Below are 13,545 nucleotides of genomic sequence, written 5' to 3' on the forward strand. Positions count from 1 at the left end.
TTGCACAAAGCTACTGAAAGTTAATGGAACAAAGAAATCCATCAAGCATAGCAAAACAGGCAATGTGAAATAATAGGCAGAATCTGTCAAAACAGAACAGTCCGTAAAGACGAATTTTTACGAGGAACCAGACTTGCTCAAATGAAAATTCTCAAATTGAATGAAAGTTGCGTACATATCTGAGGATCACTCACGTAAATTGGCAGAATTTTATGAGTTACCTACAGAGAATTCAACCCAGATTCGTGACAGCAAGAAATCTGTTTCTGCGCAGTAATCCAAATCTAGTATGAACCTTACTATCAAAGACTTTACTTGGCACAACAATGCAACAAAATTAAGATAAGGAGAGGTTGCTACAGTAGTAACAATTTCCAAGACTCAAATATAAAACAAAAGTGCTGTAGTAAAATCATGGGTTGTCTCCCATAAGCGCTTTTCTTTAACGCCTTTCAGCTAGGCGCAGAAAGTGTGTATCAACTATTATCGAGAGATGAAGCATCAACAACGGGGTTTGGAGTTTTCTCAATTATGCATTGTATCTTATCTATGTAAGTTTCAGAGGCTCCCTTTTCATTAGTCTTAGGCTTGCTATTCTCATCAAATAAATTTTCAGGGACAAGCCAAGCATAATTATTTTCTAGAGCTTCATATATTCCTAGGAGCTTACTAGGTATCGGTACTTTAATCTCCCCACCATCATTAACATTATTAGTGTACCTTATTCTATCCATGTCCATCTTTTCAAGTGTTTTCTTAAAATTAGTGAACAAACCAAGCCTCTTATGCTTAATAAAAACTTTTCTAGCTTCTCTAGCTACCTCTTTAAATTCTCTAACAAGGACTTTTAAAACAAAATCTCTCTTTTCTCCCATCTCCATATCAGAAAGTGTAAGAAACATGTGTTGTATCATGGGGTTGAGACTAATAAATCTAGTTTCCAACATGTGTACCAAACAGGTAGAAGCACTTTCATAAGTAGTAGCAGCTTTTAATAATGGTACATCTTCAAAATCTTCATCCATGCTAACATGGGTGAAAAATGCTTCTATATTATCTCTTCCAATTATAGACCCTTCTCCTACATATATATCTTTTAGAATGAACTTAGGAGGAAACATGATAAAATAAACAAAAGGTAAATAAAGTAAATGCAAGTAACTAATTTTTTTGTGTTTCTAATATGGAGAATGCAAACAAGACAATAAATAAAGTGAAGCTAGCAACTAATTTTTTGTGTTTTGATATAATGCAGCAAACAAAGTAGTAAATAAAATAAAGTAAGACAAAAACAAAGTAAAGAGATTTGAAGTGGAGACTCCCCTTGCAGGGTGTCTTGATCTCCCCGGCAACGGCGCCAGAAATCTTGATTCGCTTGTTACACGTACAGCACGCGTCCGTTGGGAACCCCAAGAGGAAGGTGTGATGCGTACAACGGCAAGTTTCCCTCAGTAAGAAACCAAGGTTTATCAAACCAGTAGGAGCCAAGAAGCACGTTGAAGGTTGATGACGGCGGAGTGTAGTGCGGCGCAACACCAGGGATTCCGGCGCCAACGTGGAACCTGCACAACACAACCAAATTACTTTGCCCCAACGTGACAGTGAGGTTGTCAATCTCACCGGCTTGCTGTAACAAAGTATTAGATGTATAGTGTGGATGATGATGTTTGCAGGGAACAGTAGAACGAGTATTGCAGTAGATTGTATTCGATGTAAAAGAATGGACCGGGGTCCACAGTTCACTAGTGGTGTCTCTCCGATAAGAATAAGCATGTTGGGTGAACAAATTACAGTTGGGCAATTGACAAATAAAGAGGGCATGACAATGCACATACATGTTATGATGAGTAGTGTGAGATTTAATTGGGCATTACGACAAAGTACATAGACCGCTATCCAGCATGCATCTATGCCTAAAAAGTCCACCTTCAGGTTATCATCCGAACCCCCTCAAGTATTAAGTTGCAAACAACAGACAATTGCATTAAGTATGGTGCATAATGTAATCAACAAATACATCCTTAGACATAGCATTGATGTTTTATCCCTAGTGGCAACAGCACATCCACAACCTTAGAACTTTCTGTCACTGTCCCAGATTTAATGGAGGCATGAACCCACTATCGAGCATAAATACTTCCTCTTGGAGTTACAAGCAAAAACTTGGCCAGAGCCTCTACTAGCAACGGAGAGCATGCAAGATCATAAACAACACATAGATGATAGATTGATAATCAACATAACATAGCATTCATTATTCATCGGATCCCAACAAACGCAACATGTAGCATTACAGATAGATGATCTTGATCATGTTAGGCAGCTCACAAGATCCAACAATGATAGCACAATTAGGAGAAGACGACCATCTAGCTACTGCTATGGACCCATAGTCCAGGGGTGAACTACTCACACATCACTCTGGAGGCGACCATGGCGGTGAAGTGTCCTCCGGGAGATGATTCCCCTCTCCGGCAGGGTGCCGGAGGCGATCTCCTGAATCCCCCGAGATGGGATTGGCGGCGGCGTCTCTGGAAGGTTTTCCGTATCGTGGCTCTCGGTACTGGGGTTATTCTCGACGAAGGCTTAAGTAGGCGGAAGGGTAGGTCAGGGGGCGCCACGAGGGGCCCACATGCCAGGGCCGCGCGGCCAGCACCTGGGCCGCGCCGCCCTGTTGTGTGGCCGCCTCGTCGCCCCACTTCGTATCTCCTCCGGACTTCTGGAAGCTTCGTGGAAAAATAAGATCCTGGGCGTTGATTTCGTCCAATTCCGAGAATATTTCCTTACTAGGATTTCTGAAACCAAAAACAGCAGAAAACAGCAACTGGCTCTTCGGCATCTCGTTAATAGGTTAGTGCCGAAAAATGCATAAATATGACATAAAGTATGTATAAAACATGTGAGTATCATCAATAAAGTAGCATGGAACATAAGAAATTATAGATACGTTTGAGACGTATCACATCCCCAAGCTTAGTTCCTACTCGTCCTCGAATAGGTAAACGATAACAAAGATAATTTCTGAAGTGACATGCTACCAACATGATCTTAATCATACTATTGTAAAGCATATGAGATGAATGCAGCGATTCAAAGCAGTGATGAAGATAATGATTAAACAACTGAATCATATAGCAAAGATTTTTCATGAATAGAATTTTCAAGACAGGCATCAATAAGTCTTGCATAAGAGTTAACTCATAAAGCAATACATTCAAAGTAAAGGTATTGAAGCAACACAAAGGAAGATTAAGTTTCGGTGGTTGCTTTCAACTTGTAACATGCATATCTCATGGATAATTGTCAACATAAAGTAAAATAATAAGTGCAATAAGCAAGCATGTAAGAATCAATGCACAGTTGACACAAGTGCTTGCTTCTAAGATGGAAATAAGTAGGTAAACTAACTCAACATAAAGTAGAAGAATGGCCCTTCACAGAGGGAAGCATGGATTGCTATATTTGTGCTAGAGCTTTTATTTTGAAAACATAAAGAGAGCATAAAAGTAAAGTTTTGAGAGGTGTTTGTTGTTGTCAACGAATGGTAATGGGCACTCTAACCCCCTTACCAGACAGACTTTCAAAGAGCGGCTCCCATGAATTATTTTATTTTTGGGTGGCACTCCTTCCAACCTTGCTTTCACAAACCATGGCTAACCGAATCCTCAGGTGCCTGCCAACAATCTCATACCATGAAGGAGTGCCTTTTATTTTAGTTTTATTTAGATCACACTCCTCCCCACCCTTTGCTTTCTCAAGCCATGGCTAACCGAATCCTCGGGTGCCGTCCAACAATCACATACCATGGAGGAGTGTCTAATTGTAAAATTATGAAAGTTAATTAATTTGGGGCTGGGAACCCCATTGCCAGCTCTTTTTGCAAAATTATTGGATAAGCGGATGAAGCCACTAGTCCATTGGTGAAAGTTGCCCAACAAGATTGAAAGATAAACACCACATACTTCCTCATGAGCTATAAAACATTGACACAAATAAGAGGTAATAACTTTTGAAGTGTTTAAAGATAGCACTCAAGCAATTTACTTTGGAATGGCAGAGAAATACCATGTAGTAGGTAGGTATGGTGGACACAAATGGCATAGTTTTGGCTCAAGGATTTGGATGCACGAGAAGTATTCCCTCTCAATACAAGGCTTAGGCTAGCAAGGTTGTTTGAAGCAAACACAAGTATGAACCGGTACAACAAAACTTACATAAGAACATATTGCAAGCATTATAAGACTCTACACTGTCTTCCTTGTTGTTCAAACCCTTACCAGAAAATATCTTGACTTTAGAGAGACCAATCATGCAAACCAAATTTCAACAAGCTCTACGGTATTTCTTCACTAATAGGTGCAAAGTATATGATGCAAGAGCTTAAACATGAGCACAACAATTGCCAAGTATCAAATTATTCAACACATTATACCAATTACCACATGTAGCATTTTCTGTTTCCAACCATATAACAATTAACGAAGCAATTTCAACCTTCACCATGAACATTAAGAATAAAGCTAAGAACATATGTGTTCATATGCAACAGCGGAGCGTGTCTCTCTCCCACACAATGAATGCTAGGATCCAATTTTATTCAAACAAAACAAAAACAAGAATCATAAAGACGCTCCAAGTAAAGCACATAAGATGTGATGGAATAAAAATATAGTTTCAATAGAAGAAACCTGATAAATTGTTGATGAAGAAGGGGATGCCTTGGGTATCCCCAAGATTAGATGCTTGAGTCTTCTTGAAATATGCAGGGATGAACCACGGGGGCATCCCCAAGCTTAGACTTTTCACTCTTCTTAATCATATATCATCCTCCTCTCTTGACCCTTGAAAACTTCCTCCACACCAAACTCGAAACAAACTCATTAGAGGGTTAGTGCATAATCAAAAATTCATATGTTCAGAGGTGACATAATCATTCTTAACACTTCTGGACATTGCACAAAGCTTCTAAAAGTTAATGGAACAAAGAAATCCATCTAACATAGCAAAAGAGGCAATGCGAAATAAAAGGAAGAATCTGTCAAAACAGAACAGTCCATAAAGACGAATTTTTCTGGGGCACTAAACTTGCTCAGATGAAAATGCTCAAAACTAATGAAAGTTGCGTACATATCTGAGGATCACTCACGTAAATTGGCAGATTTTTCTGAGTTACCTACAGAGAACACTGCCAAATTCGTGACAGCAAGAAATCTGTTTCTGCGCAGAAATCCAAATCTAGTATCAACCTTCTATTAGAGACTTCACTTGGCACAACAATGCAATAAAATAAAGATAAGGAGAGGTTTCTACAGTAGTAACAACTTCCAATACTCAAATATAAAACAAAGTTGTTGTAGTAAAATAAACACATGGGTTATCTCCCAAGAAGTGCTTTCTTTATAGCCATTAAGATGGGCTCAATAATTTCAATGATGCACTCCCAAGAAATAAGAATTGAAGCAAAAGAGAGCATCAAAAAGCAAATTCAAAACACATTTAAGTCTAACCCACTTCCTATGAAAAGGAATCTTGTAAATAAACAAATTCATGAAGCATAATGCAACAAGCATAGAAAGACTAGACAAGCGCAACTTCAAGATTTTCAGCAAAAAGAGAGGTGTTTTAGTAACATGAAAGCTTTCACAACCATATTTTCCTCTCTCATAAAGATTTTCAGTAGCATCATGAACAAACTCAACAATATAACTATCACATAAAGCATTCTTATCATGAGTCTCATGCATAAAATTATTACTCTCCACATAAGCATAATCAATTTTATTAGTAATAGTGGGAGCAAATTCAACAAAGTAGCTATCATTATTATTCTCATCAAGTGTAGGAGGCATAGTATAATCATAATAAAATTTACTCTCCATAGTAGGTGGCACCAAAAGACCACTATCATTATAATCATCATAAATAGGAGGCAAAGTATCATCAAAGAAAAATTTCTCCTCCATGCTTGGGGGACTAAAAATATCATGCTCATCAAAACTAGCTTCCCCAAGCTTAGAACTTTCTATATCATTAGCAACAATGGTGTTCAAAGCGTTCATACTAATATCATTGCTACTAGCATGCAAATAAGGTTCCATAGGTTTTTTAATTTTCGCATCACACAATTCATGTCTTAACTTAGGAAATAAATTAAAAAGCTCAGTTGTTTTCCATTATGCCTTACTAGTGTAAAACGAGAAACAAAAAGATGCAATTGCAGGATCTAAAGGAAATAGCTTCGAGCACTTACAACGGCGCCAGAAAATAACTTAGTTACCTGGAACCGGAGTGTGAATGCCTTCTACCTTTCCTCCCCGGCAACGGCGCCAGAAAATACTTGACTGTCTACAACTGGCGCGTGGTTGACGTGGGAGGAAATCTCTGTGGTGTAGCTTTTCATTCCCCGGCAACGGCGCCAGAAAATAGCTTGCTGTCTACTGTTGGCTTCTTTTCCTGTAGACAGTGTTGGGCCTCCAAGAGCAGAGGTTTGTAGAACAGCAGCAAGTTTTCCCTTAAGTGGATCACCCAAGGTTTATCGAACTCAGGGAGGAAGAGGTCAAAGATATCCCTCTCAAGCAACCCTGCAATTACGATACAAGAAGTCTCTTGTGTCCCCAACACACTGATGTCTACGGGTGCTTCTATTCTTGTAGACAGTGTTGGGCCTCCAAGAGCAGAGGTTTGTAGAACAGCAGCAAGTTTCCCTTAAGTGGATCACCCAAGGTTTATCGAACTCAGGGAGGAAGAGGTCAAAGATATCCCTCTCAAACAACCCGGCGATCACAATGCAAGAAGTCTCTTGTGTCCCCAACACACCTAATACACTTGTCAGATGTATAGGTGCACTAGTTCGGCGAAGAGATAGGGAAATACAAGTGGTATGAATGAATACGAGTGGTAATAGCAATCTGAATAAAATATGGCAGCAAGTAAACATGCAACAAAACAGTAAACAAACGGAGATTGATGTGTGGAAACAAGGCCTAGGGATCCTACTTTCACTAGTGGACACTCTCAACAATGATCACATAATAGAACCACTCTACACTCTCTTGTTGGATGACAAACACCATTAATTGTGTAGGGCTACAAGAGCACCTCAATGCTGGAGTTAACAAGCTCCACAACATTCGATGTTCATATTTAAATAACCTTAGAGTGCATGATAGACCAACGCAATTATACCGAGTACTAACATAGCATGCACACTGTCACCATCACACTATGAAGGAGGCATAGATCACATCAATACTATCATAGCAATAGTTAACTTCATAATCTACAAGAGATCACAATCATAGCCTTACGCCAAGTACTACACTGTCACCATTACACCGTGGAGGAGGAATAGACTACTTTAATAACATCACTAGAGTAGCACATAGATGATATTCAACTAGATCACATAAAGAGAGAGATGAACCACATAGCTACAGCGGAGCCCTCAGCCTCGGGGGTGGATTACTCCCTCATCATCATGGAGACAGCGATGGCGGTGAAGATGGCGGTGGAGATGGCTCCGGGGGCAATTCCCCGTCCCGGCAGGGTGCCGGAACAGAGACTTCTGTCCCCCGAATTGGAGTTTCGCGATGTGGCGGCGCCCCTGGAGTCTTTCTGGAGTTTCGTCAAGAGATGTCGATGTTTTAGGTCGGGACGACTTAAATAGGCGAAGAGTTGGAGTCGGAGGGGCCACGGGGCCTCCTCACACTAGGGGGGCGCGCCCCCCTGGGCCACGCCGCCCTGTGAGGTGGGGCCCCCCTGGCTCCCCTCTGGCCTTTCTCCGGTGCTCTGGAAGCTTCCGGGAATTCTAAGATCTTCAGTGTTGATTTCGTCCGATTCCGAGAATATTTCCTTACTAGGATTTCTGAAACCAAAAACAGCAGAAAACAGCAACTGGCCTTTCGGCATCTCGTCAATAGGTTAGTTCCGAAAAACGCATAAAAACTATATAAAGTGTGAACAAAACATGTAGGTATTGTCATAAAATAAGCATGAAACATAAGAAATTATCGATACGTCGGAGACGTATCAGCATCCCCAAGCTTAGTTCCTACTCGTCCCGAGTAGGTAAACGATAACAAAGATAATTTCTGGAGTGACATGCCATCATAATATTGATCAATACTATTGTAAACATATGTAATGAATGCAGCGATCCAAGACAATGGTAAAGACAATGAGTAAACAATTGAAGCATATAGCAAAGACTTTTCATGAATAGTACTGTCAAGACAAGCATCAATAAGCTTTGCATAAGAGTTAACTCATAAAGCAATAAATTCATAGTAAAGGTGTTGAAGCAACACAAATGGAGATTAAGTTTCAGCGGTTGCTTTCAACTTGTAACATGTATATCTCATGGATAGTTGTCAACATAAAGTAATATGATGAATGCAAATATGCAAGTATGTAAGAATCAATGCACAATTCACACAAGTGTTTGCTTCTTGAGGTGGGAGGAAATAGGTAAACTGACTCAACAAAAAAGTAAAAGAAAGGTCCTTCAAAGAGGAAAGCACCGATTGCTATATTTGTGCTAGAGCTCTTATTTTGAAAACAAGAAACAATTTTGTCAACGGTAGTAATAAAGCATATGTGTTATGTAAATTATATCCTACAAGTTGCAAGCCTCATGCATCGTATACCAATAGTGCCCGCACCTTGTCCTAATTAGCTTGGATTACCTGGATTATCACCGCAATACATATGTTTTAACCAAGTGTCACAAAGGGGTACCTCTGTGCCGCCTGTACAAAGGTCTAAGGAGAAAGCTCGCATTGGATTTCTCGCTTTTGATTATTCTCAACTTAGACATCCATACCGGGACAACACAGACAACAGATAATGGACTCCTCTTTAATGCTTAAGCATTCAACAACAATTAATTTTTTCTCATTAGAGATTTGAGGATTGTTGTCCAAAACTGAAACTTCCACCATGAATCATGGCTTTAGTTAGCGGCCCAATGTTCTTCTCTAACAGTATGCATGCTCAAACCTTTCAACTCATGGTAAATCACCCTTACTTCAGACAAGACGAACATGCATAGCAACTCACATGATATTCAACAAAGAGTAGTTGATGGCGTCCCCAGAAACATGGTTATCGCACAGCAAGCAACTTAATAAGAAATAAAATGCATAAGTACATATTCAATACCACAATAGTTTTTAAGCTATTTGTCCCATGAGCTATATATTGCAAAGGCAAAGGATGGAAATTTAAAGGTAGCACTCAAGCAATTTACTTTGGAATGGCGGAGAAATACCATGTAGTAGGTAGGTATGGTGGACACAAATGGCATAGTTATTGGCTCAAGGATTTGGATGCACGAGAAGTAATCCTTCTCAATACAAGGCTTAGGCTAGCAAGGTTATTTGAAGCAAACACAAGCATGAACCGGTACAGCAAAACTCACATAAAAACATATCGCAAGCATTATAAGACCCTACACTGTCATCCTTGTTGCTCAAACCTTAACTAGAAAATATCTAGACTTTAGAGAGACCAATCGTGCAAACCAAATTTCAACAAGCTCTATGTATTTCTTCACTAATATGTGCAAAGTACATGATGCAAGAGCTTAAACATGATCTATAACAATTGCCAAGTGTCAAATTATCCAAGACATTTTACCAATTACCACATGTAGCATTTTCCGTTTCCAACCATATAACAATTAACGAAGCAGTTTCAACCTTCGTCATGAACATTAAAAGCTAAGAACACATGTGTTCATACGAACCAGCGGAGCGTGTCTCTCTCCCTCACAAGCATTTATTCAAACAAAAACAAAAACAAAAACAAACAGACGCTCCAAGTAAAGTACATAAGATGTGGCCGAATAAAAATATAGTTTCAAGGGAGGAACCTGATAATTTGTCGATGAAGAAGGGGATGCCTTGGGCATCCCCAAGCTTAGATGCTTGAGTCTTCTTGAAATATGCAGGGATGAACCACCGGGGCATCCCCAAGCTTAGACTTTTCACTCTTCTTGATCGTAGTATATCATCCTCCTCTCTTGACCCTTGAAAACTTCCTCCACACCAAACTCAAAACAAACTCATTAAAGGGTTAGTGCATAATCAAAAACTCATATGTTCAGAGGTGACACAATCATTTTTAACACTTCTGGACATTGCCCAAAGCTACTGGAAGTCAATGGAACAAAGAAATCCATCCAACATAGCAAAAGAGGCAATGCGAAATAAAAGGCAAAATCTGTCAAAACAGAACAGTCCGTAAAGACGAATTTCTAAGAGGCACCAGACTTGCTCAAATGAAAATGCTCAAATTGAATGAAAGTTGCGTACATATATTAGGATCACTCACGTAAATTGGCATAATTTTATGAGTTACCTACAGAGGATTAGGCCCAGATTCGTGACAGCAAGAAATCTGTTTCTGCGCAGTAATCCAAATCTAGTATGAACCTTACTATCAAAGACTTTACTTGGCACAACAATGCAATAAAAATAAGGTAAGGAGAGGTTGCTACAGTGGTAACAACTTCCAAGACTCAAATACAAAATAAAAGTACTGTAGCAAAATAAACACATGGGTTATCTCCCAAGAAGTTCTTTCTTTATAGCCATTAAGATGGGCTCAATAATTTCAATGATGCACTCCCAAGAAATAAGAGTTGAGGCAAAAGAGAGCATCAAGAAGCAAATTCAAAACACATTTAAGTCTAACCCACTTCCTATGCAAAGGAATCTTGTACACAAATGAATTCATGAAGAACAAAGTAACAAGCACAAGAGGATAAAACATGAGTAACTTCAAAATTCTCAACATAAAGAGGGGAAACTTAATATTATTAAGATGCCTATAACCATTTTTCCCTCTCTCATAATAACTTTCAGTAGCATCATTGATGAAATCCACAATATACCCATCACTTAAAGCATTCTTATCATGGTTCATATGCATAGAAGTATCATTAATTTTGGCATAAGAAGAGTTCTTTTCATTAATAGTAATTGGAGCAAGATTATTATCAAGAATTTGAACATGGTAAACAAGTTGCATATTAAGGGAATTGTTTTTGGAAATCAAATCATAACTATGACAAGTTTCATAAGGATAGTTATAACCTATATCATAGCATTCTTTATAATAATCATCAAAGGTCGGAGGCACAGTGTCATCATAAGAAATAGAATAATTATCTTTCACAGTCGGTTTATCTCTGACCATACCATCATTGTTATTAGAAGGAGATGTATCAAGCACACAATGATCAGTAGCAAAAGGATTTTCAAACACCTCTTCCCCAAGCTTAGAGCTTTCTATATCATTATGGGAGGAAGCATGGATAGCACTGATACTATGGCAATTATTATCATCATCATTTTCAGAATTAGTTTCCCAGAGATTTGCAATATCAAAAGTAGTGTGCTCTTTCAAATCATGATCACTAATGTATGTAAAGGGCATAGGAAGATCATTGTATTCAGATTCATTATCATAATAATCATTAGGAGCAACATACTTACGGTTACCTAGCGTTATCTCATTCACGCGGGGATATGTCGTTACCTTTTTCTCTTTATTCTCCTTCTTCTTCTTCTTCTTCGTTCCCTTCTTCTTCTTCTTCTTCTCTTCCTTCTCCTCGTTCCCTTCTTTAGGAGGAAGAGGCTTGAAGGATGGCTTGTCCGCATAACCTGATTTACTTTCAGAAACAATAGAAGAAACTTGGGAGGATTCCTCCTTTTCATTAATTAGTTCAAAACACACAGCGGTCCTATTATATTTTGGCAAGGTGTCATCTTCTAAAATATTTTGTATGTAAGTATTTGTATGGCTATTATCAATGCAATAAGAAAAACACCCATGCAAGACATCATCAATATCAAGATCACTCATATGTAACAAAGAGATTTTTCTTGATAGCTCTTCACACCACAAAAATAAAGTAAGTTCATCATGCTGATTAGGAGTAATTTCACCATCACAATACAAATTTGCAGCACTCATGGGGTTCAAATTATCATTGGAGGAGCATTGAAAATTAAAATGACCCACTCTATGGCGAACTTCACAAATAAAAGGATAGTCGGCACAAACCTTTTTACCAAGATCATCTAGAGCCCTAGCCCACTTTCTAGTTTTTTTCATTAATATGATGGATACAATATTCATCTTCAACTTGATTAATTCCACAAGGTCTATGCATTCCACAAAAATTAACATGCTTATAGGAAGTCTTAGGAGTTTGAGCATGTTTATTGCAATCATTAACAACAATTTCATCCTTCATGCAAGCCTCTTTAAAAGGTTCATGATACTTATCAAAGTTCTTTTTAGGCAATTCAAAATGAGAGGCAAAAGCTTTATAACTATTTGCAATAACTTGAGAGTCAAGACCATAGGTAGCACTCATATTTTGGAATTTACTAGTATCCATAAAAGTTTCAATGCATTCATAATCATATTTTATACCTGACTCTTCACCTTTGTTGTTCTCTCATCCTTCATCGTTCTCCTCAATCCGATCAAGAAGATCCCACCTAGCTTCAACCTCCTTGCTTCTGAAAGATCCCTCTGAACAGGCATCTAGATAGTCCTTGTGATGTCCTGAAAGCCTTGCATAAAAGTTATTAATAATAACATTACGGGGGAGCTCATGAATGGGACATTTGAGCATTAGTGACTTCAATCTTCCCCACGCTTGAGAAATACTCTCTCCATCACGAGGATAAAAGTTATAAATATAATTCCTATCAATATGCACTTCATGAGGAGGATAAAATTTAGAATAAAAGAGAGGTACAATTTCCTCCCAACCAAGAGAATGACTATTCTTCAACAATTTATACCAATGCGCCGCTATACCAGACAGCGAAACAGAGAATAGCTTCTTCCTCACTTCATCCATAGAGATACCTGCACACTTGAATAACCCGCATAATTCATGCAAAAACAGTAAATGATCTCCAGGATGGACAGTTCCATCCCCTTCATAACGGTTATCAATAACACGTCCAATAATTTTCATGGGTATCTCGAAAGCAGTACTTGCAGTAGGTGGATTTAAAATATCACAAGCATCATTAGAGTTATCGCATATGGGAGATAAAGCATTATCAGAACAAATTTTCTCCCCTAAAGATGGGAAGCTAAAAAGATCACAGAAACTAGCTTCCCCAAGCTTAGACTTCTCCATAGCATTAGCAGTGATTGCGTTCAAACTAATAATATTGCTACTAGCATGCAAATGAGGTTCCATAGGTTCTTTAATTTTCGCATCACACAATTCATATCTTAACTCAGGAAATAGAATAAGAAGCTCATTGTTGTCCATTATGCCTAACTAGTGTAAACAAGAAACAAAAAGATGCAATTGCAGGATCTAAAGGAAATAGCTTCGAGTACTTACAACGGCGCCGTAAAATAGCTTAGTAGCCGAGATTCGGAGTGTGAGTACCTTGTACCTTTCCTCCCTGACGACGGCGCCAGAAAAGTGCTTGATGTCTACGGGTGCTTCTATTCTTGTAGACAGTGTTGGGCCTCCAAGAGCAGAGGTTTGTAGAACGGCAGCAA

The sequence above is a fragment of the Lolium perenne genome, chromosome 6 (genome assembly GCF_019359855.2).
Source record: "Lolium perenne isolate Kyuss_39 chromosome 6, Kyuss_2.0, whole genome shotgun sequence".
NCBI classification, from domain to species: domain Eukaryota; kingdom Viridiplantae; phylum Streptophyta; class Magnoliopsida; order Poales; family Poaceae; genus Lolium; species Lolium perenne.